At 42.3% G+C, this 21,457-nt stretch overlaps 1 long non-coding RNA gene across 1 annotated transcript in view; it reads left to right on the plus strand.

Annotated features, from left to right (window-relative positions):
* Positions 1-533: 533 nt before the first annotated feature.
* LOC146857160 (uncharacterized) overlaps positions 534-21,457 on the plus strand; it is a 36,027-nt gene continuing 15,103 nt past the window's right edge. Inside the window, exons 1-3 of the long non-coding RNA XR_014979541.1 lie at positions 534-579; positions 10,584-10,725; positions 16,195-16,360. This is a non-coding gene — a long non-coding RNA (uncharacterized LOC146857160). The remainder of the gene's footprint in view (positions 580-10,583; positions 10,726-16,194; positions 16,361-21,457) is intronic.

Below are 21,457 nucleotides of genomic sequence, written 5' to 3' on the forward strand. Positions count from 1 at the left end.
GTTTAGGCTTATGGTGGTAATAGGATCTTACAGCCCGTTGCTAATAGAATGTGATGTATTATCCTGATGATCCACTATGTTCGATGTTGCAGCAATGGACTTATGTGTCAGGAGTATTAATGATGAACACTGTATTGCTACCAGGTGCGGCTCCTCTGCAATGGCGGAGGAGTGTCGCCCCACAGCCTGTGCCAGCAGATGATGAATACAATGACAGTAACAGTTATTGTCATTTTATTAAATTTGTCAGCGCCCTGTTATACAAAAAATATAGGGCGGGTCCAGGCATGTCAGGAAGGAGGAGTAAAGTGCACTCATGAGTGTGCGTGTGTGCCGGCCGTCTTAGGCCGGCCAAACACATATGCCCACTTATATTTTCTCCAACACTGCAGGGTTGGAGAAAAGGCACAGGCTTCAATGCACCGTTTGAGCGGCAAACGAGGCCCTGAGACCAATACTGGTGCTGCTTTCATGTGAAAGGAGCATCTGGATTGGGTGTGGGGCCTGTGCCCTGATCCCCTTCCGGCCTGACGGCGATGAGAGGAGCAGCGAGGCGTCATGAGCGGGGCAGGGCAGCAGGTAAGTTTTCTTTTTTTCTTTTATATTTTTTCAACCCGCTCCCTCCCCAAACTCCTGCCCTCCCCTTGCAGCCACACTACCGCCTAAGATAAGTCGGCAGCCACCACTGATTGCAACAAAAAAGCTGTCAATAAAAATTTATATATTTTTCAAATGTTATCTCGACCTAGCCCTGTTGTGTTTCTAGCGTGGTGTGAACTGGCACTGGGGTTTAGCGATCTGTCTCTCTCTCTTGAGTCAAGAACACGCGCTCTGTGTGCTCAAATATTTGACCAACCTCGGGCTATCTCACCTTGGTTGTCAACACTTCATGGTGTCCCCGTTTGGCCCGAGTGTAAAATGATCAATGTTTGCCCAACACGATAGAGCAAGTGAAGGCATTGTGCGGAATTTGTTAAAGCTTCAGAGTGCTGGAGTTATATGGCCACATTCACACATGGAGATCTTTTTTTAAGGTAAATGTATTTATTGAGTAACCGCACATTACATAATAGAACACTGCATGTGAAGAAATGTGAGATTTGAACTTTAAAAATCTGAGAAGGAGGCTGTAAGAAATTCACAAAAAGAAAAATATGAGTTTAAACAAAGAAGGCAATATGAGGTTAGACAGTAACTTTTGAATGAGGAAGAGAGAGAAAGAGGAAGAGGGGAGATTAGAAGGGACAATAGAAGAAAGACTCTAAATAGAAAATCAAGCTGTAGCCATATAAGAATACAAAGTAAAAACAAAAAAAAGTTCAGCGGAGTCAGTACCAAATATGACATAGTTGAATAATAGGTGCAAATAGATTGTGAAGATAGATTCCAAAGAATAAAGGGAAGCAATTGATCCCCTTAGCATCGCGTGGCAGGTGGCTAGTGAGTGGCAACCAGAGCTGGTTACGCTTGACAGATAACTGTAGTGAATCAAGCTTATTGATAACTAGCCTGTGGTGTTGACGAACTGGATTCCACCAACATAGAATATCATCTGTCGATTTCCAATTTGAGGTAATAACAGAAATAGCTATGGAGATCAAAAGATCAGAACATTTTCCAAACATTCTAGGAGATCTACACATATCGTGTAAGCTGCCAAGAAGGAGTAAATCGTGTGAGACAGGTATGTGAATCTGGGTAAGGTCTTCGATGCGGTTGCATATAAAAAGCCACAAGGTGGATGAAAAATCTGTGCCCGGACGTGTATGGCATAGCCAGCAAGTATCATATTGTGCAAGTTTGAGCTTAAAAAGATGGGCAAGTGTGTAAAAAAGTCTATTGTAAAAGAAATATAGGGGCATATTTACAAGCCCTTTGTGCCGCTGGTGCATCACTTTTTGGGATGCACTGGCTGTGCAGTGTGGTGCTCCATATTAACAAGGACACATAAAGCCACCCTCCATTGATTTTAGTGTCCCCGTAAATACTGCCCCTTTTCACGCATCACTTTGCATGAAAGGGGTGTTCCATGGGTGTTGCTGTGGGTGTTCCCATGCAAGTCCCATGGATTCTGCCGCATTCCCAGATTTACAACATTTTGTAAACCTGGGAATGCATCAGAATCCTGCACCTCCCCAGGGAAGGCATAAGGAGATCCAACGAGGAGAAATACTTTTATTTCTCCTTGTTTTTTCTCTTTAAATCCATGCTGCATTCTGCAGCACACATAGAAAGAGGAAGTCACCTCTTGTGATTATTTTTGTGCAGGAAGGTGTCCCTTCCTGCACAATAACAATCATCCCCGCAACGCAGGTACACTTGTACCATGGTGCAAGGTGCCTGCATTGGCCATCCATCACCACCCCCTTTTGTACCGCTTTGTTCGCCTAAGTTGGCAGGGTATGCTCAGACGTGGGTCCCTTGCTCACTTTGCCACTGGATTCAAGCAAGCCTGGCTGAAGACGGCTGAAATGCCAGAAACTGGTCCTAGAAAGCTTGTATCCGGTCCAGAGAAGGCATGGCTTGGCAGTTCGGGCTGGACTGTTCCCATGAAGCACAGGGTCAGACTGATTTGCATATGACCATGTCTGAACTGGGGTGGCAGAGTGGGCTAAAGAACGGTGATGGATCAAACCCAGATCTGCTGACTGGGTGTGAGTGTCTGATTGGTTCTGATGCTCCGTCCATCACCACCCCCTTTTGTACCGCTGCATTGGCACATTGCAGCCAATTGTGCTCCAGCTCAGTGGAGTGCTCAGGGATGTGTCATATTGTTGTAAATATGCCACATCCCACTGCTTCGGATGTAACTCAGCACAGCCAAATGGCTTGCAGCACTGACCTGCATTACTTCCTTGTGAATATGGCTCATAGTGTTTGGGTGAGACTGGCTGTGCAAGCAGTGGCATGTATTTTGCTCCGAGTTCTGTCCCAGACAGAGGTTGGCCAAGCGATACCAAGATCGGATTCCCACAATGCCTCTGCATGTGTTTTGGCCCTGCCTGGATCAAGTGATCTCGAAAGTTTGTAGATGCAGGCAGCTTTAGGGCGAATGGATGTTGCAATCGGTTAAGGAGATATTATGGGATAGGAAATATCAGGCGAAAAATGCTGCATGAGAGTATTTTGAACCAGAGTAAAGAGATTGCAATACTGGGAGTGCATATGAGGTGGAAGGTTGTATTCGGATGATAACTCAGAGAGCGGAAAAGGGGTACCCGAATTATATAGTTGTGAGGTGGAAAGCATTCCTTTGTTCATTGATGCTCTCCAACGTAAAGTCCTTCCTCTCCTCTTAAGTAGATTATTGTACAAAAAGGGCTGTTGAAGAACTGATGAAGGCGCGTGAGAAATGAAACAAAAAAGGGTTTCAATAATGTGCATGCATAAGCAACGGTACTAGGTAGCCAAAATTTGAAGAAAGTTAGACATAAAAAGAATGTAAATAATAACACAGAATGGCGCACCCAAAAACTGGCAAGTCCAATGTATTTCGTTCAAATAGCCAAGAAAACAGCCCACATGTTTCGTTCAAATAAATTTTACCTTCCTCAGGACTCTTAATAGTACAATTATCCATTTCAGAGTGGGGTATTATGTCCCCCAGTGTTGACACCTGAATCAGCAGCTACCATCCGCACAGCGTTTGTCCCACAAACGACTTCCAAAAACTATGTTTAAGGTTTCGAAAGTCGTGTGTGGGCCGAAAAGCTGCGTGGATGGTAGACACTGATTCAGATGTCAGCATTGAGAGACTCTATTATCCTACCCTGAAATAGATAATTGGCATGTAGTATGATAAGATTTCTGGCAAATAAACCAGGAGAATTAAAAAAAAAAATCACTTAGAGAAGAAACAACTTTCTGTACTATTAAGAGCCCTGAGGAAGTTCAAATTCATTTGAATTAAATGCATTCGCTGTTTTCTTGGCTAGTTGTACGAAATACATGCAATAAAGGAAGTTTTTAAAGGATGCAGAACTGTGGACTTTTCAATTTCTGGGTGCACTATTCCGTGTTATTATTTTCATTTGTTGCTTCTCTGCAGCAGTATCATGCAACTGCTGGAACTGTGAATGAAGTGCACCAAGCTCTGATTGATAGGAAGTTTGTGGGACGTGCGGTTTCACATGTCCGCCGTTGTTTGGTTTTCCATAAAAAGAATGTGTTTGTGAGAGAAGGGTGATAACATAGCCTGTTCCAGAGAAAACCAGAGCTTCTGAGGAGTGCCAAGGGGTGTTGCTGAAAGTCCTGTGGAAGTTAAGAAAATCAGGAAAGTTATCTCCACCTAAAGATTTGGGAAGGTTTAATTTTGACAGAAAAATCTCATGGGGATTTACCATGCCCAAGAAATTTGGAGAGAATACTATTGATTGAGCCAAAGAAGCTCTTGGGAATCTTTATAGAAAGCATCATGAGAAAAAAAATTAAAACTGGAAGGAACATCATTTTGATGGTATTTCTAGATGACCCCACCAGGAATGATACAATGGACATCATTTCTGAGATAAAGTTAGGAGTATATCCGATGAGACGTCTGAGTTAATTTTTAGCGTGACCTTAAGAGTTGTGCCATACCATTTGCCTGAGAATTTGAATTTAGAAGAATTCCAGGAGAGGTCCCTTCTACAAATATAGATTTAGAACAATACTTAGTCAATGGTAATACCTCTGTTTTGTCTACATTGAGTTTAAAGCCCAATATAGTGGAGTATAAGTTGAGTTCTTGAAAGAAGCAGGAAGAGAACAGTCTGGATGAGACATAAATAAGAGGATATCGTCAACATGTGCTGTAAACCTATTGTGAGTGTTTTTGAATTTGAATCCTGTAAAGTCATCTGAATATCTTAGTGAAGAAAAGGTTCTAGGACTAAAACAAGTAATACGAGAGATTGGGGCATCCCTGACGAGTTCCTCTCTTGAGATGAAAAGAAGGAGATCTTATATCATTAGCTAAAACCGAGGAATGGAGTGAGGAGTGTAACAAGGGTATATGTTGTAAGAATTTACTACCAAGACCGTGCCATTGCAGAGCCTTCATTAAAAAAAACAATTAACCGTGTCAAAAACGTTTTGTGCATCTGAATATAATACCGCTAAGGCGTCATTCATCTTGTGTGCTTTATTATTAATATTTAGGAAAGTGCAAGAATTGCCTGCAACATTTCTATTAGGAATGAAGCCAGATTGTTGAACATCAATGAGGTTGGGCATCAAAGGAATTAAGTGAGGGGCAAAGACTTTGGCAAAAATCTTGCAGTCAGTGTTGATTAAAGTAATGGTCTGTAGTTCTTGCATTGGGCCAAGCCGCTCTCCTTTTTAGGAACTAACTGGCACATGCATCAACAATGCCATTTGCGATTCCTTATTAGCGAAAAATAAGGATTCGCTAATAAGGAATAGCAAAAGGCTATGCATGTAGAAATCGCTTAAAAAATTGCGATTTCTAAACATTCCTTAATTGCGACTCGCAAATTGCGAGTCGCAATTAAGGAATACCTCCCTATTCATTCCTATGGGCCTAGAGGCCCATAGGAATGAATGGGAAGACATTCTCAATTTGCGATTCTCAATTAGAGAATCGCAAATTGCTCATGCAATTTCAAGGGTGCCAGGGTGTCAAAAGGTCACCCTGTTGCACCCCTGAAATCTGCATATGAGTACATATTGCACACACACATGCCCCAAGGGCATGTGTGTGTGTAAAAGGGAACTTTGAAAAATGCACTTTAGTACATTTTTCAAAGTTTTTGCAAATAACCATGGAGTTCAACTTCATGGTAATTTGCTCCCCCTATTAGCGAAATCGCTAATTTTTTTCCTTTAATGCATTGCATTCAAGGAATCTCAATTTGAGATTCCTTAAATGCAATCGCAATTTAAGTAATCGCAATTTAGAGATTACTTAAATTGCGATTTTTGCATTTGGGATGATGCATCCCAAATGCAAAAATACCAGTCGCAAAGGGGCAGATTCTGAGAATCTGCCCATTTGCGACCGGTTTTTGCTTTGATGCATGTGGGCCTAAGTTTATTGTGCCTTCTGCAATGGAGCCAGAGGTAGATTTTAAATTGGAGGAATTAGTAAATAATTAAAAAAGTTTGGGGAACAGGAGGTTCACAAAATAAAGATAACATTCAACTGTGAAACCGTCCAGATCTGGGGCTTTACCTTTAGGAAGAGATTGTATGACTGAATGGAGTTCCTTAATTTGAAGTGTTTTTTCTAAAAGAGATAAGTCTATAGGTGTTTAGGCTCTAGATTTAAGATTGGAAAAACAATTATTAAGGGACTTCCCAGATGGTATAGTGTCTGGAGTATATAAATCCTTGTAATAAAAGGCAATGCATGCCACAATATCAGCATCTCTGAACAGCTTGTCGCCATGATTGTTAATAATGGATTTGATAACAGTCTTTTCCTTTGTGCATTTTAAATAGCGAGCTAAGAGGAAACCAGCTCTCTTATTGCCACTGTACTATTTGGCATTTGGTTTAAGGAGTGTACCTCAAGCTTGCTCAGTCGTACAGTTATTAAGTTCAATTTTGCTGTAACTAAGGCTTCAAGATCTAGTTTGTTGTTTTTGCTTGTGTAGTACTTCTGTTCAAGGGACTTTATGTGTGCCAAAATGGAAGCAGGCTTTTGTTGCACAGATTTATTTTTGAAGTGGACAAAGCCCATGATAAATCCCCTTGAGGCTGCTTTGAAAACATCCCATACAAAATGAAATGAAGTTTGATCTTTGTCATTGAATTCTTTGATGAAGGATATATAGGAAGGAAGGAAAGAAGTATCTGAAAGCAGAAAATTATTGAACCACCAAAATGATTGACTAGCAATGTTGTCTAAGTTCGGTTAACACAGGGGCATGATCTGAGATTAAGATAGAACCAATCTCTGAGTTCACCACATGTTGAAATATACGTTTACTAAGAAAAATATAATCGAGCCTAGATTGAGAGTGATAGGAAGGGGAAGAAAAGGAGTACTCTAACAGGTCAGGATTATATCATTTCCAGAAATTATAATATTATTATTATTATCCATTTGCAAAGTGCAACATACACCTGGCAGACATCTTGGCCCTATAAGCCACCACCAATTGATGAGGAGAGAAGTACTTCTCATTCCAATAACCTATTTTCATGTAATGACTAGTCTGACTAGTCTGACTCCTACACTATCATTCATGTATTTTGGAAAGAGAAACGTTTTTAAACTCTTCCTGAAACTAATAAGATTTCCAATTTCTCTAAGAGGAGGGGGCAGCTTGTTAAGATGTTTGCCTCCTGGGGGGTGTGGTTTTGGCACCGGCCAAGATGGCCGCTTGACGGAGGAGTTCCGCTCCGCTGGATATCGCTGTCATTATTTCGATGCGTTTTCTCGCATCTTAAACCCACGGACTTCAGCCCTACCAATGGCGGAACACCCCGTGACCATGGTGAGCCGATTGTAGTTTCGAAGCGTGCTGCGCTTCTCTTCTAATTTCGCTGTTTTTAGCGCACCTCAGAGCGGCCGCCATTTTGTTTTTTTTTCAATGCCTCTCAATTTTGTATACAATAATGGAATATACATTTTACAGATGTCCGCTGAACTTTAATGTGGCCCTGGAATTTTGAAGAGCATTATTTGATGTTCCTGTGTGAATTTATGCTCTCACAGCGCCCTCTTTCATTACTTTCGCAGACCTTCTTCTCTGGCATATTTTCTATGATGTTTTCTTCAGGACTGCTCCATATTACGTCTAGTATCCAGTCTTCCCCTTTGTTCACTTAACACCTTGGATCTCTTTTAACAACGTGCTTTCTTTCACTGATTGACACTCGTTTGTGGGAAGATTATGCAAACCAAAATTGTCTTTATACCAAAAACTAACTCCACAACGACGCCTACTCCTCCTTTATCATCTGCACCCGCTATTTCTTCCTCCACTGCAGACATGGCCAGAGTGACTCCTGTTCGCACTCAATCGTCGCAATTGACACCGCATAAATCATCTCTGCCTATCTCCACTTCTAAACGGCTGAAGCAAGACCCTCTAGATCCTGATAAAGCATCTCCTACTATCTCTTTGGAACTGATGTTGGAGGAAATTCGTGCCTTACGCCCGTTTGTGGAAGAAACGAACAGTAAAATGCAATTTTTGGAGGAAAAGTGGTCCTCGATGGAGAACAGAGTTTCTACAATGGAGCAACAACTTTCAACGGTTCAAGGTGACTTCCAAAGGATGTCCTCTCTGGAGAAGGAGGTTCATAAACTCCAACAACATACTGAAGATTTAGAAAACCGCAACAGGAGGAATAACCTACGTATTTATGGACTACCTGAAGCTTTGGAAGGTGAAGATCCTGTTGCCATTTTCTCTTCCTTCCTGCCGAAACTATTGGATATGCCTTCTTCAACAGCACTAAATATCCAGGGAACCCACAGGCTTGGTCCTCGCCCTTCGCTTTCTTCATCCCCGACCAGACCCCGGGGAGTCATTATTCTATTCTTGAAATTTACTGACTTGCTCTCAGTTCTTTGGGCAGCCAGAGCTAAATGACAAATCTCTTGGCTAGGACAGAGAGTCTTTCTCTCTCAAGATGTCTCCAATGCTACAGCTGCCAGACGTAAACAGTTTCTTAACCTTCGACCACCTCTCTGCTCAATGGGGGCCCGCTATGGCCTAATTCACCCCTGCATCTTTAAGGTGACTTTCCAAAATCGAACTCTGTCCTTGGAAGAGCCTGCGGATCTTAAGAAGATCATCCATTCTCACACTTCGGCTATCAATAGCAATCCCAATATCAATCCCTCCAGCCACTTCAATGACCCGTTGCCCCCGGCTATCTTCAAAGAAATCAAGAAGGCACTCATCCCCACCTGGACAAGGATAGTAAACGCTTCTCTCTCACAGATTTTTAAAAATGCTTGACAAAAATGAATCCTGCCTCCTGATTCTCCTTGACCTTTCCTCTGCCTTCGATACGGTTAATCATGACAACCTTCTATCCATCCTGCAATATAGAATGGGTTTTGCTGATCAGGTGTTACAATGGTTCTCGTCTTTCCTTCATCAGTCAAGGCAAACCACTCCCTCTCACAGCCTTCTCCAGTACTCATGGGGGTCCCTCAAGGGTCCACCCTATCTCCCATCCTATTCAACCTTTTCCTGGAGCCTCTCGCTAGCTCATTAAACTCCATGAACATTCTCTTCCACATGTATGCGGACGACACGCAACTCTATTTGAAAATCTCATCCTTGGATAACATCATCCCCCTCAACACTACTCTAACGTCTACTCAAAACTGGTTAACAGAGAAACATCTCCTGCTTAACACTTCCAAAACAGAATTCCTGCTCATCTCCCCCCCGAACCACATCCCCAAGATAGACATATGGCTGTGTCACCTCACTGCTTTCAATTGCACTCCTCTCATCATAGACTCAGCCAAATCCCTCGGAGTCACCATGGACAAGCACTTGAATATGAAAAATCATATCAGCAATGTATGTAAGGGAGCAAACTATCTGTTGAAGTCACTCAGAAATATCAAACCTTTCCTTCCATTAAAGGACTTCAAACAGGTAGTCCAAGCGCTCGTCTTGCCAAGGCTTGACTATGGCAGTGCTACCCTCTGTGGCCTTCCCAAATATGCCCTGGCGCCACTAAGGTCAACTCTGAACTCAGCGGCTAGACTGGTTACAGGCACCAAAAGATACGATCATACACTCCCAGTACTAAAATCTCTCAATTGGCTACCCTACGAAGCCCGAATTCAATTAAAGATTGCTGTTCTGGCTCACAAAGCCCTTCACTTCAATACTCCCAGGTACCTTGCTCAAAAACTTGAACCATCCTGTGGTTCTAGAGCTTCAAGAAGTGCCACTACCTTCCTCCTGAAACCACTTATCCTGAACAAAAAATTAACTTGTCACCGAGCCGTCTCAGGTGCTGCACCAAATATTTGGAACTCTCTTCCAACGGAACTACGCAGAATCTCTTCAACAAAGACTTTTAAATTGGAAGCTAAACGATTCCTCATGAACAAATTCTTACCCTAAGAGGGATACTTTCTCCTGCTCGGATGTTGATACTGTTTTTGTAATGTTATTCCTCCCATTCATATTGGAAAGCGCTCTGTTATCCTTCGGGAACTTGTTTGCGCTATATAAAACTTTATAAATTAAATTAAATTAAATTAAACATGGATACTGATGGCCCTCCTACTGGTTGACATGTTATATTCATATTGCTATTTCTCGCATTGTGCTTATACTATTAACGTATTATTCAAATATAGTTATATTTACTCTTCTGTTTCCCCTGCCTATTTTTTGTATATATTAGAATAGTCATTTGTTTGCATTTTCTCTCAGTCACAAGATAGTTGTTATCAACATTCTTCATGGTTAATCAGTTATGCATCTCCTCTTATTTATTTATGATTCAGCTATTATTTTTTCTCATTTATAATTTAGAAGCCATTTTTCAGCTCATATCTTCCTTTGTGTTTCCTAGTTTTGTCTTATGTGCATCTTTTATTCATTTCCTAAAATTTTTGACGTTCTTCTAAATTTCTTTTTATTTCCACACAGGTTCCGTCTATCATTTGTAAACTTGTTTGGTCCGTCTACATACCCCTATGTGTTCTGGTGTGGTCCGGACTTCCTGGTTCGTGTGTCTCATCTTCCGTTCATCGCCATTGCCCCAGTCTTATCTTGTTTTTGTCCCACTCAGGTATGTGTTTTCAGTCGTCCTTTTGGATATGTACTGTCTTTCCTTGTCTTTTTTCCTCTCCCCTCAGACTTCCTTTTGTCCTTCCCTAATTTTCCTTTCCTATTTTCCACTTGTCTCTCCCTTCACTCTTCTATTACTGCATATTTTGTTCCATGTAAACCTTTAATGTTTTTGCATTCAGAGTTATTTCCTGGAATGTGAAAGGTTTTATTAATCCAATTAAGAGACAGAGAATTGTTTCCCACCTCACCTCTTATAATCCTGACTTGGTACTCCTACAGGAGACCCACCTTACAGAAATTGAGGCGTTAAAATTAAAAAGAGGTTGGGTAGGTACAGTTTTATTTTCTCCTTCTGCTATTAAAAAAATGGTGTCATAATTTTATGTCATAAGAAATTTAACTGTTAAGTGCTATCCCAAAAAACGGACACCGAAGGTAGATGGTTACTAGCTAAGTTGTTAATTAATACTGTTTCTTTAACTGTATTTAATATCTATGGACCTACACATCCTGATTGTTCTTTCTGGTCCCTGATTACGCAAAAATGTATCCAATATCAAGATGATCTTTTCATATTAGGAGGCTATTGCAATCAAGTTGTCGATCCATTTCTAGATCGTCAATCTCAGGTTCGCTTTGTTCCCCATAGAACCCATAAGTGTTTTCTTGACACTATTTTCCAAGCACACCTTATAGACTCTTGGAGGCTTTCCCACCCCGATTCTTTGGACTTATCTTTTTTCTCCCCTCCTTATGCTTCCCTTTCTCGCCTAGCCTATATCTTTCTCTCTCAATCTTTATCTCAAAATCTGTTATCTTCCTCTATTGAACCTATTGTTATTTCTGACTATGCCCCAATTATACCAGATCTTGATTTGCTCCCTCAGCATCCCAGATCCTCCCATTGGCGTTTCAACAATTCCCTTCTCTCAGACCCTCTCTTCTCCTCCTCTTTCCGTTCTTTTGCAAACAAATTCTTTGATCTCAATTGTGATCCCGATTCCTCCTCTCATATCATATGGGATTCTTTTAAGGCTACTGCGAGAGGCTTTATTATAGATTTTGTCTAAAAAAAGAAAGAAACATTTTCTTCAGCAACGGAAGGCCACTCTGGCACATATTAAACTCTTAGAACACAAATTTTATACCTCCTCGAAAGATTCGGTCTCACCAGAATTGATACGTGCTAAGCTGACTTTTAATAAGACTACCACTGATAATGCGTCCTCCCTGCTCCTTCGTAGTAGCGCCCGTTACTAAGGTGGTCGTAATAAAGCAGGAAAGCTTTTGGCGAATTATCTCAAAACACGTAAAGATTGCACCCTCATAGACTCTATTTATTCTTCAGCTGGCTCCCTCCTGCATAAAGACCATGACATTCTTAATGAATTTAAACTTTTTTTTATCAGAATCTTTATACTCCAGAATCTCCTCCTTCCTCTTCTCTCATTCAGGCGTACCTTGATAAACTTCCTCCTCCCTCTACATCTCATCTTAATCTTTCTGATCTTGAAACAGATCTATCCCTTACTGAGTTATCCATTGCCTTAAATACCCTTACCAAAGGGAAGACTCCCGGCCCAGATGGTTTTCCTGTTGAATTTTATTTGCATTTTTCTGATTTACTACTCCTGAAACTCTTAACGCTTTTCCACTCATTTTTCTTAGCTGGTAAAATAGAGGGCACTTTTCAAGAAACCACAATTTGCCTCATACATAAAGAAGGTCGAGACCCTAAATTTTGCAAGAATTATCGTCCAATCTCCCTATTTAATGTTGAGTATAAATTATTTGCTAAACTGCTTGCTTTACGTTTAGATCCCCTAATGCCTCATCTTATTGGTAAGGAGCAATGTGGTTTTGTCAAGGGAAGGCTTACCTCTGATAACTCTCGGCTTTTCCTCAATGTTTTAAATAAAGTTCCCTCCCTTTCCACTTCTCTAGCGGCCATCTCAGTCGACGCAGAGAAGGCTTTTGGTAGAGTAGAGTGGTCCTTTCTATTTGCTTAATTACAATGGCACGGTTTTGGTCCCAAATTGATTTTACTTATCTCTTAATTATATTCTGCCCCCAGAGCTTCGGTTTTAGTCAATGGTCGAATCTCATCTTATTTTCCTCTTCAACGAGGAGTTCGTCAAGTATTCCCTTTATCCCCTCTTCTCTTCATTCTCTCTCTTGAACCCTTTCTGTCCTCTATTCATAATAATGATTCTATTTCTGGATTTCCTTATGGTGACCAACAATTAAAGCTCTCAGCTTATGCAGATGATATCCTTTTATTTATTTCCTCACCTGAAACCTCTATTCCCCCTTTATTACATGAGTTTGTTCTCCTTTTCACAGGTTTCTGGTTATAAAATCAACTCAGACAAAACAGAAATTCTCCCCCTCACAAAATGTTGCCTTCCTCATTCCTTCTCTTCCACCGGCTTTGCCTGGAATAGTTCAAAAATCAAATATCTAGGTATATGGTTTTCCAACTCCATCGCTTCTTCAATTAAATTAAACATGCCTACAGTTTTATTCCGAATTGATAAATTACTCTCTTCTTGGAAACCCCTTTTTCTTTCTTGGTGGGGTCGGTTAGACTCAATTAAAATGATGATTGCCCCCATTTTAATTTATACACTATCCATGCTTCCCATTCATATTCCTGCCCTTTACTTTAAATGTATTGATTCCTGTCTCTCTAAATTTCTCTGGAAAAATAAGAAAGCTAGAATTTCCTTATCTTTTCTCCGTAAGACAAAGTCTAATGGTGGTGTGCACTTTCCTGATTTTCGTCTCTATCATAAATCCTTTTCCCTCCGGCAGGCCTCGAAATGGCTTCTTTCTGATCCCTCTCCCTTTACTCCCCTTTGGCTCTCCATTGAACAAACTTTATTATTACTCTTTTCTCTCAAGGAAGTTGTGGCTTTTTCTGCCAAAACTCCTCATGTCTCCCTTCCCTTATTTAGACACACATGTTCCCTTTTGAAGCCTCTGGTTCATCCCAATCACGTTTCTCGGGAATCCTTCTTAGAATCCCCCATTTGGCATAACTCTCTTATTCTCCTTAATAATAGACCCATCTTTTGGAGTACATGGAGGTTTCAAAAGGCATCACTTGAGTTAAGCACCTTTTTGACGGACTTTCACCATGTTCTTTTCCCCAATTTCAAGCTTTATTTCATTGCCCTCGTTCCTTTTTACAGAAGTTTACTATTCTCATGATGATTATTCTTGATGTATACTATTCTCTTCCCTCTTTATCTCTTACTAAAGTCCAAGACTCTCTCCTTAAAATACTCCTTTCACTACCCAAAGCCTCTCTTATATATAAATATTTCCTAGCCCCCAATCCAGATCGAGTTAAATCTAAATTGGAACTCTCTTTGGAATCTGTTCTGGGTTACGAATGGACCATCATCTTCTGGGAAAAACTCTGGTCCAGATCTTTAAAAAGCTCCCGCTCTGCTTCTCTCACCTAATCTATGTTTTTTCTTTATCATAGACGATCTTACCCCTGCCTCAATAGCTTGTTTTTCTTCCTCTACTAATTCTAACTGTTGGACCTGCGGTTCCTCTGATGCTAATCTTATACATCTTCTTTTCCTTTGTCCTTCGGTTTCCAACTTTTGGACGAACGTTTGGTCATCTATTTCTCGCATATTTAAGGTTTCCATCTCTTATTCTATCCCTCTTCTATTTGCTGGCAGTCTTTCTGATTCCTTAACTATACCCTCACATAACCATGGCCTCTTTGACCTCATGCTTGCTTTAGCCTTCCAACATATTTCTCTCAATTGGAAAACCCTTACAAAATTGTCTACACAATACTGATGGAATAGTCTTTGTCATTTCCATAGCCTTGATGTTGCTTTCGCCTCTTCCTGTAAACCATTGATTAATAGAGACCTCTTTTGGTTACCCCTTACTACTTATTTAGATCAGATTGTTTTAAAAAATAACTCTCCTCTAAATTCTGAAAATTGTAAACCCCCTTGAATGCTGTTCTCTCTGTTCTCTTTCTTCATCACCCATGTTGATTTAATATACAGAATTAATTGACCAATAGTTTGTTCACATTCCTTTGTCATATGCAATGTAATATGCAATCTTATTTTATGTCAAAATGTTAGAAGTTTTTCCCTATCCCTCCTCCTGCTCTCCCTTCCCTTCCCTTTCCATTCCCCATTGCATATAAATCCTCAAAAATAGCTTTTATTTTTCTCCTCATGTACTAGCCAACTCTTCTGTTATACTTCTGCTTTGACATTTTGACTCTGTATTGCTGGTATTTATATCTTTATTGTCTGTCAATAAAGCTTTTCAAACATAAAAGATGTTTGCCTCCTTGTATTTGAAGGCTCGCCCGCCCACCCTAGCTTTCTTGATTCTGGGTATACAGACGAGGTTTGCTGTAGAAGGTCTCGGTGTTCTTTCTGGTTTCTAGATACAGAACATCTTTTGTGAGGGTCCAGGACCTAAGCCATTTCTGTGTTTGTGGACTATACACATGGCTTTAAAAATGGTTCTTTCGTCCATTGGTAGCCAGTGAAGTTTTTTTAAGGTTCCAGAGGTAGAGTCCAGTCTTGATTTGTTAGGTGCCAATTTGGCTGCTATCACTTGTATCCTCTGCAATTTTTAAGGAGATAATCTGGATGTATTAATCCTAAAAGGAGAGCATTACCGTCGTCCAGTAGGCTTAATATTGTGCTCTGCACTACCAGTTTCCTTGCTGGTTGCGGCAGCAACAGGACTATTTTTCTTAGATTCCTCGTGAGTTCATGGCAAGTGGTTACAATTTTATTAACATGAGATTCCATTGACAGTTTCTCATCCAACTGGACTCCCAGATTCCTGACCGAGGGTGCAATTATTAGATCATTGTAATTTGTCCAGGGCCAGAAGTTGTTCGGAAGCTGTGAAAAATTTTGCTTGGAAGGCCAAAAGAGGAACTCTGTCTTACTTCTGTTAAATTTCAGAGTATTCCTGCTGAGACAGTTTGCCATCTCGGTGAGGGAGGCATGGAATTTTTCTAAATAAGTGGGGTCCTTATTGTTACTCAGACAGGATTAGTTGGGTGTCACCTGCATAATTTACAAACGATAACCCAAAAGATTGAATTAAGGTTAACAGTGGGCGTAGGTGTACATTAAATAAAATAGGGCTTAATACTGACCCCTGTGGCACTCCATGCACATTTTCCTTAAAGTTCCTTTGAGCACTGTATGGTAATATTGTACTTTCTTGCTCTCTCCCCAATGTGCTGCTTCCCCTTTACCTTCCCCTTGCTCTCCATGTTGCTTCTTCCCCCACCTAGTCTGCTGATCTGCTGCCTCCCCTTCCTGGATGTTCTTTTTTTTATTTTTTATTAGAACACACCCTACTTCTGTGCCACCCTTGCTCTACCGTTGCTTCTCCGTCTCTTTTCATTGTGTCTGGTTTTTAAAATTACTCATTTATTCATGTATTTATTGAACAGGCGGAACTGGAGGTGTCGGAGCCACTGAAAGCCAAAGCCAGGGTCTAACCTGAAGCTTGACTCTCGGTTCAGCTCCATGCCCCATTGCAACCTCAAACCCATAACGAGCTGAGCTTTCATGTGGCTTCTGCCTGCCACCCTCACTCTACAATCCATTCACAAAGAGGTAAAAATAAAGCATTGACAAATAGAAACTCATTTTGGTGGCCGATTTGCAAAAACCGAAACCAAATAACCTGTATTAATCACAGCTTTTCCATTAAGAAAATTGTGTGATTTTAGGCAAATATTTGAGTTTACCAATCCTCCTTTTTCTTCACCATCGCATATGAAAGCACCTCCAAAAACGTGAATTCAGAATGGCTCTATGTTCATGTTTTAAAAGATCACTTTTAATAAATACTTCTTAGCGCAGTAATATAATCTGAACGATTAATGTCAAAGCTTCCACTTGGTAAATAAATACAGTTTGAATTTTTAGGAGACTTTATCATATTTTGTGTGATGTTTGTTGCATGATTTACATGGCAACCATCATCTGGGCTCAGCTCGTGGGGTCCAAAGGGCTAGGACGGATCCTTGTCTCAGCGCTGGCTGGGCCCGCCCTGTTAGTTTGTTGGTTCGCCCACCTCTTCCAGCAATAACAACTTCCCTGTCTTAAAATGTGCTTTTGTGAACATTACATTTTTTTTAAATTTACTGCTCCAAGATGGATGTCAGCCATCATAGAACAGTAAAGTGAAATAAAAACAAAGCAGTGACTGCGTCATGATGCATATATATATGCACATGTGGCAACACACACGCCATGATGCATGTGTACATGTGCATCGTAACGTATGCCTGTGATGGTGATGCATTGCGATCATCTTCATATGGGTTTCATTTAAAAGTAAAACCCAGTCCAAGAAATTATAGTGCTGTAAAACTAATTTAAGAGATTGTTAAAAGCGTCGAACAGTGTGCAGAAACAATCCCCGACCATAAGCATTTCAGAACTCATTAGATACTTTTCTGCTGGGACTGAAAAGCACCCTACAAGGTGATGGATGTGTACCCCCCTCATGAGTGCTTCAGCTGGTGCCATATCTGGATCATTGGTACCAATTTTTAGTCATGGGCGAGCTCGGATAATGTGTGTGCGCCGTGACCTAGGCCTGACTCACGGCTGATGCCTTGTTAAATTGGGAAGGGTCCACAAAGGGTTACTCTGATAGTAGTAAATGGCTGCTGCCCTTACCAAGAGCTAAGGCGCACGAGCAAGGCAGTTCCAGGATAACATTTTTGTAAAGGTGAGCAGCAAAGTGATCTGGCTTTTAGAGCTGTGTTAGTGTAGATAGGCTTACCGGCCCACTCATGTAAAGTTCCGCTGCTGTGCATCCAACTTGCCTTTGGTCTACATTGTGTGTGTATGTAGCGCTATGCAGAATGCCTGTGATTGCGGTAATGCATGTGTGCCAGTGGCAGCCGCCATAAACAACAAGCATTGGCATAGCCAATTGGTCTCGCTTTTGGGACCTTATAAGTGTTTAGCCATGCAACAGTTGCATAACTAAATACTTATAAGGTCCCAAAAGCGAGACCTATTGGCTATGCCAATGCTTGTTTCTGTTTATTACTGCTCTGTAATAATGGCGGCGCACGGGTGCCACCATTACTACATAGAAGTAATAAACAGGCTCACTGAGAACATCAGAGCGGCCGTGCGGCCGCAAAAGTGAAAGTGATCGCGATCAAACATCATTCAAAGCGGCCGTGCGGCCGCGAAAGTGAGGCGCGCGCGCATATGCATTGTAGCTCTAGGTTACAGTGATAGCACTTTTTTGAGCCCTCACAAAATGTTTCGCCAGACCAGCGCATGCGCTGGGTCAGGCGAGACCTAAAAAGTGGTGGAGCAGGTGGAGGGGCCGCAGGGGGAGCTGGGTGGGGGATGCGGGGAATTTAATAATAATATCAAAAATAGGAAAACGTACCTGAATCTGCCTGCCACCTACTGTGTCGCATCTCAGTGTTCTTCCTACTTCCGTGTCCCAGAAGACACTGGGACAGCATCGCAGACTCCCTGTGCAATCCCCGCGCTGCTCTCATGCTATGAGAGCAGCGCAGGGATTGGCCTGAGAGGGCTTGTTTGACGCTCCGCTCAGGACAGGGAGTCTGTGCTGTTTCTCCAACCCAGCTGCTCAATACAGCCTGGTTGGAGAAACTTAAGTGTGCATGTGTGTTTGGCCAGCCGCCCAAACACACATGCAAACCTAGAAGTGCACAACCAGTCCTCCTCCCACCCTCCCATGGCCTTGGTCCCGCCCCTCCCTGCACACGCTGGCTCAGAGCCAACAGGTGAAAAATAAAATGATGAAAGTACATCGTTTTATTTTTCACCTGCTGGCTCTGAGGCAGTGGGGTGACGCTCCTCCGCCATTGCGGAAGAACCGCCCCTGAGGTCCATGTTAAAGACTGGGTTAGATCTCTAGGTCTTACAAGTCAGACTGTGTGCAGTATTAAGTAGTTCACATGCATTTAGTACCTGGAGCACTTATTTCATATAACATCCCAGAAGAAGTCACATGCCAGGATACCTCACAAGGTGACAGTGCACTCTACAAATCTGCATAACAGATCATAACCTATTGTTTCTTACCCCCACAACCCTAAGGAATGTTCCATTCTCCTCTGAGAAACCTAATTCCATGTGCAGCATTTTTGTGTCACAAGTATTCTCAAACTTAGAACCGGATTTTCAGAGATTTAAAAACTTGTTGCAAGAATCTCATGCATTCTAGTGACTGAGGGTGATCATTTTCCTAATGTAGTAATGTATTTGCAATTTGAAGGATTCTACTCGCGGCCACTCAGTAGTTTCATGTGTTTCCTTTGGTCCACTTTGTTGCAGCAATCACATTTAGAACCAAGAAAGTATTTTTATTTCTGCTCAAAAGGTGATCCTCCCTTTCCTGTGAAAGGAGATATTTGTCTTTCATTTTACCAGTAAAAAGTATCACACCAGCCCTCCCCTTCCCTACTTGCTTTTGGGATGAGACCCTCTGTCCTTGGCATCAAGTCTCTCGGTTCTAGAAAGCAGAACTGGGTTTCAATATCTTCTGCTTAGGTCAATTTCTCTGGTTGTGCTTTACTCCTTGCCATCTGTATGATTATGAAAGCATTACTTCATCTACCCCTTGAGCTGAGCATAATTTTTTTTCACAACTGCTTTCCTCCTTATGTGCACTGTTCTTGTAACTAGCTGGATGTTCAGTGATTTAAATTCAGCAAGATAGATTGTGCCATCTTTGATACGAAACATAGTGACAGAAGAAGTTCTACTCTTTCTTGATTAATTTCTTCCACAATGGTTACCCCGTTTTTACTCATCTCTATCTTCTTTACAAAATTACTTTATGTTTTTTTTTTAATCTCGCCTTTCGACCTTTCTCACATCTTTCTCTCTAATGCAATTCCTCACTTCCTCTATGCTAGAGGTCTTCAAACCTTTTTGCTCTGAGCCCACCCCCAAGCGAAATGTTTTGAAGCTGCCCCCACCAAAACTAAATGGCAAGGATTTGGGTAGTGGGAGGAGGAGGGATGATCACAGGAGGCGGGGATCATGAGATCATTTTCAGGGGTGCTTTTCTGGAGCTCGTAATCCATACTAAATGTGGGAATCATAAAAAAGAAACAGCATCAATCAAGTCCAGAATTGACCAAAAGCACCATTGCCCTTAATTAGTGTGATGTGGTCTCAATGCAACTCCACCTGCAGCACTGATGATGGCTGCAGCCCTGAGAAGCAGGTTATCTCCTCTCCTCTCCCTCCTTCATCACCATGTCTGACCATCACTTCAGCCTTGAAAAAAGTCCTGTCTCTTTCTAAAAGAAAATGAGCTACTGCACACTGCCCTTCTGTTTTTTGCACCAAGGGCACCATCTGCCATAATGCTAGCAAGGATAGTGAGCCCCCATGCCCACTTTGTATTGTAAGATATTCATAATTGTGATGCAACAGGCCCCTGGGCAAACATTTCACTGAATCTGCATCATAGGTACATTGCTGTAACTACTGACGTTTGTTAACAACATGGGCTCCTACCTCACACCATCCCTCTCATCTCTCAGCGCCCCTCTCCCTCGCATCTATCTGATGCCCAAATCATGGTGTCTCCTCTGCTTCATTTCTACCCTCCATTGGGCATTGCTCCAAGGCTCAAAGAAACACCAGCACAACAAGTATGCCCTCGGCCTCTAATGCAACTGCAGCACCAATGATACCCACAGCCCTGTGAAACAGGCCGTCTACTCTGCCCACTCAACAAGGTCAGTTCTTCTAAGCCAGATGCCCAAAGCAGGCTTTTTGCCACTTATTATAAAAAACAACAACAACAAAAGCACATTTAACCCTCATCCCCTCCACCCCCACCCCACACGGTTGATTGGGCCCTGTTCTGTGCACCTGGGACCTAATGCTAGCAAGGACAATGCACCCCCTGTTCTTTTTCGTAGTAAGACTGCCATAACTGGGTATTCACCGATGGGAGGCAGGGGGGACTTCTGTGCTATGAACAGTGGTGGCTCCTCCATAGGGGCGTTTGGGCGCCGCCCCACTGCTTTCTCGCAGTGCGAGAAGGCAGAAACATAAATGGTAATAACTACCATTTTATGTTTCTGCTTCTCGCACTGCGAGAAAGCAGAAGTGCCTGGTTGAGGGTGGGCGGTCCTGCTCGAGGGCAGGGGGGAGTGGCTTGCCCACTGTTGTGCATACTGACTGTTTGGTCTGTCCTGGGCCGACCAAACAGTCAGTATGCACAACAGTGGGCAAGCCACTCCCCCCCCTGTCCTCGAGCAGGACCGCCCACTCTCCCTTTTCTCTATGTAGGCTTCTGCATGCAGCCTACATAGAGAAAATGTCCTTGCTGGGGCGCTCTCAGATTCGCCTCACCAGTTGTGATTGGCGGAGTGGAGGGACTAGGGAGGGAGGCTGCCTGCCCTTTCCTGATGATGCGAAGAGAGCTGCAGCCGGCCGGCCTGGAATTGGAAAACGCAGGACAGAGTCAGGACCGGACGGCGGGAGTTGGACCATCCAGAAGATGACGCGGGATGGTAAGTCTTATTTCGTATATTTTTTTCCAATAAACGCCCCCCCCACCCCCCTGCGGCGCGACGACACAATTTCAAATTCCAAACACCCCCCACCCGCCCGTAAGGCAGGCCACGACTGGGGTTGTGGGCGTATTGCCTTGCCAGCACACGCTGGTCTGAAAGTTGAGACCTT

Source organism: Triturus cristatus, chromosome 3_2 (assembly GCF_964204655.1).
Source record: "Triturus cristatus chromosome 3_2, aTriCri1.1, whole genome shotgun sequence".
NCBI lineage: Eukaryota > Metazoa > Chordata > Amphibia > Caudata > Salamandridae > Triturus > Triturus cristatus.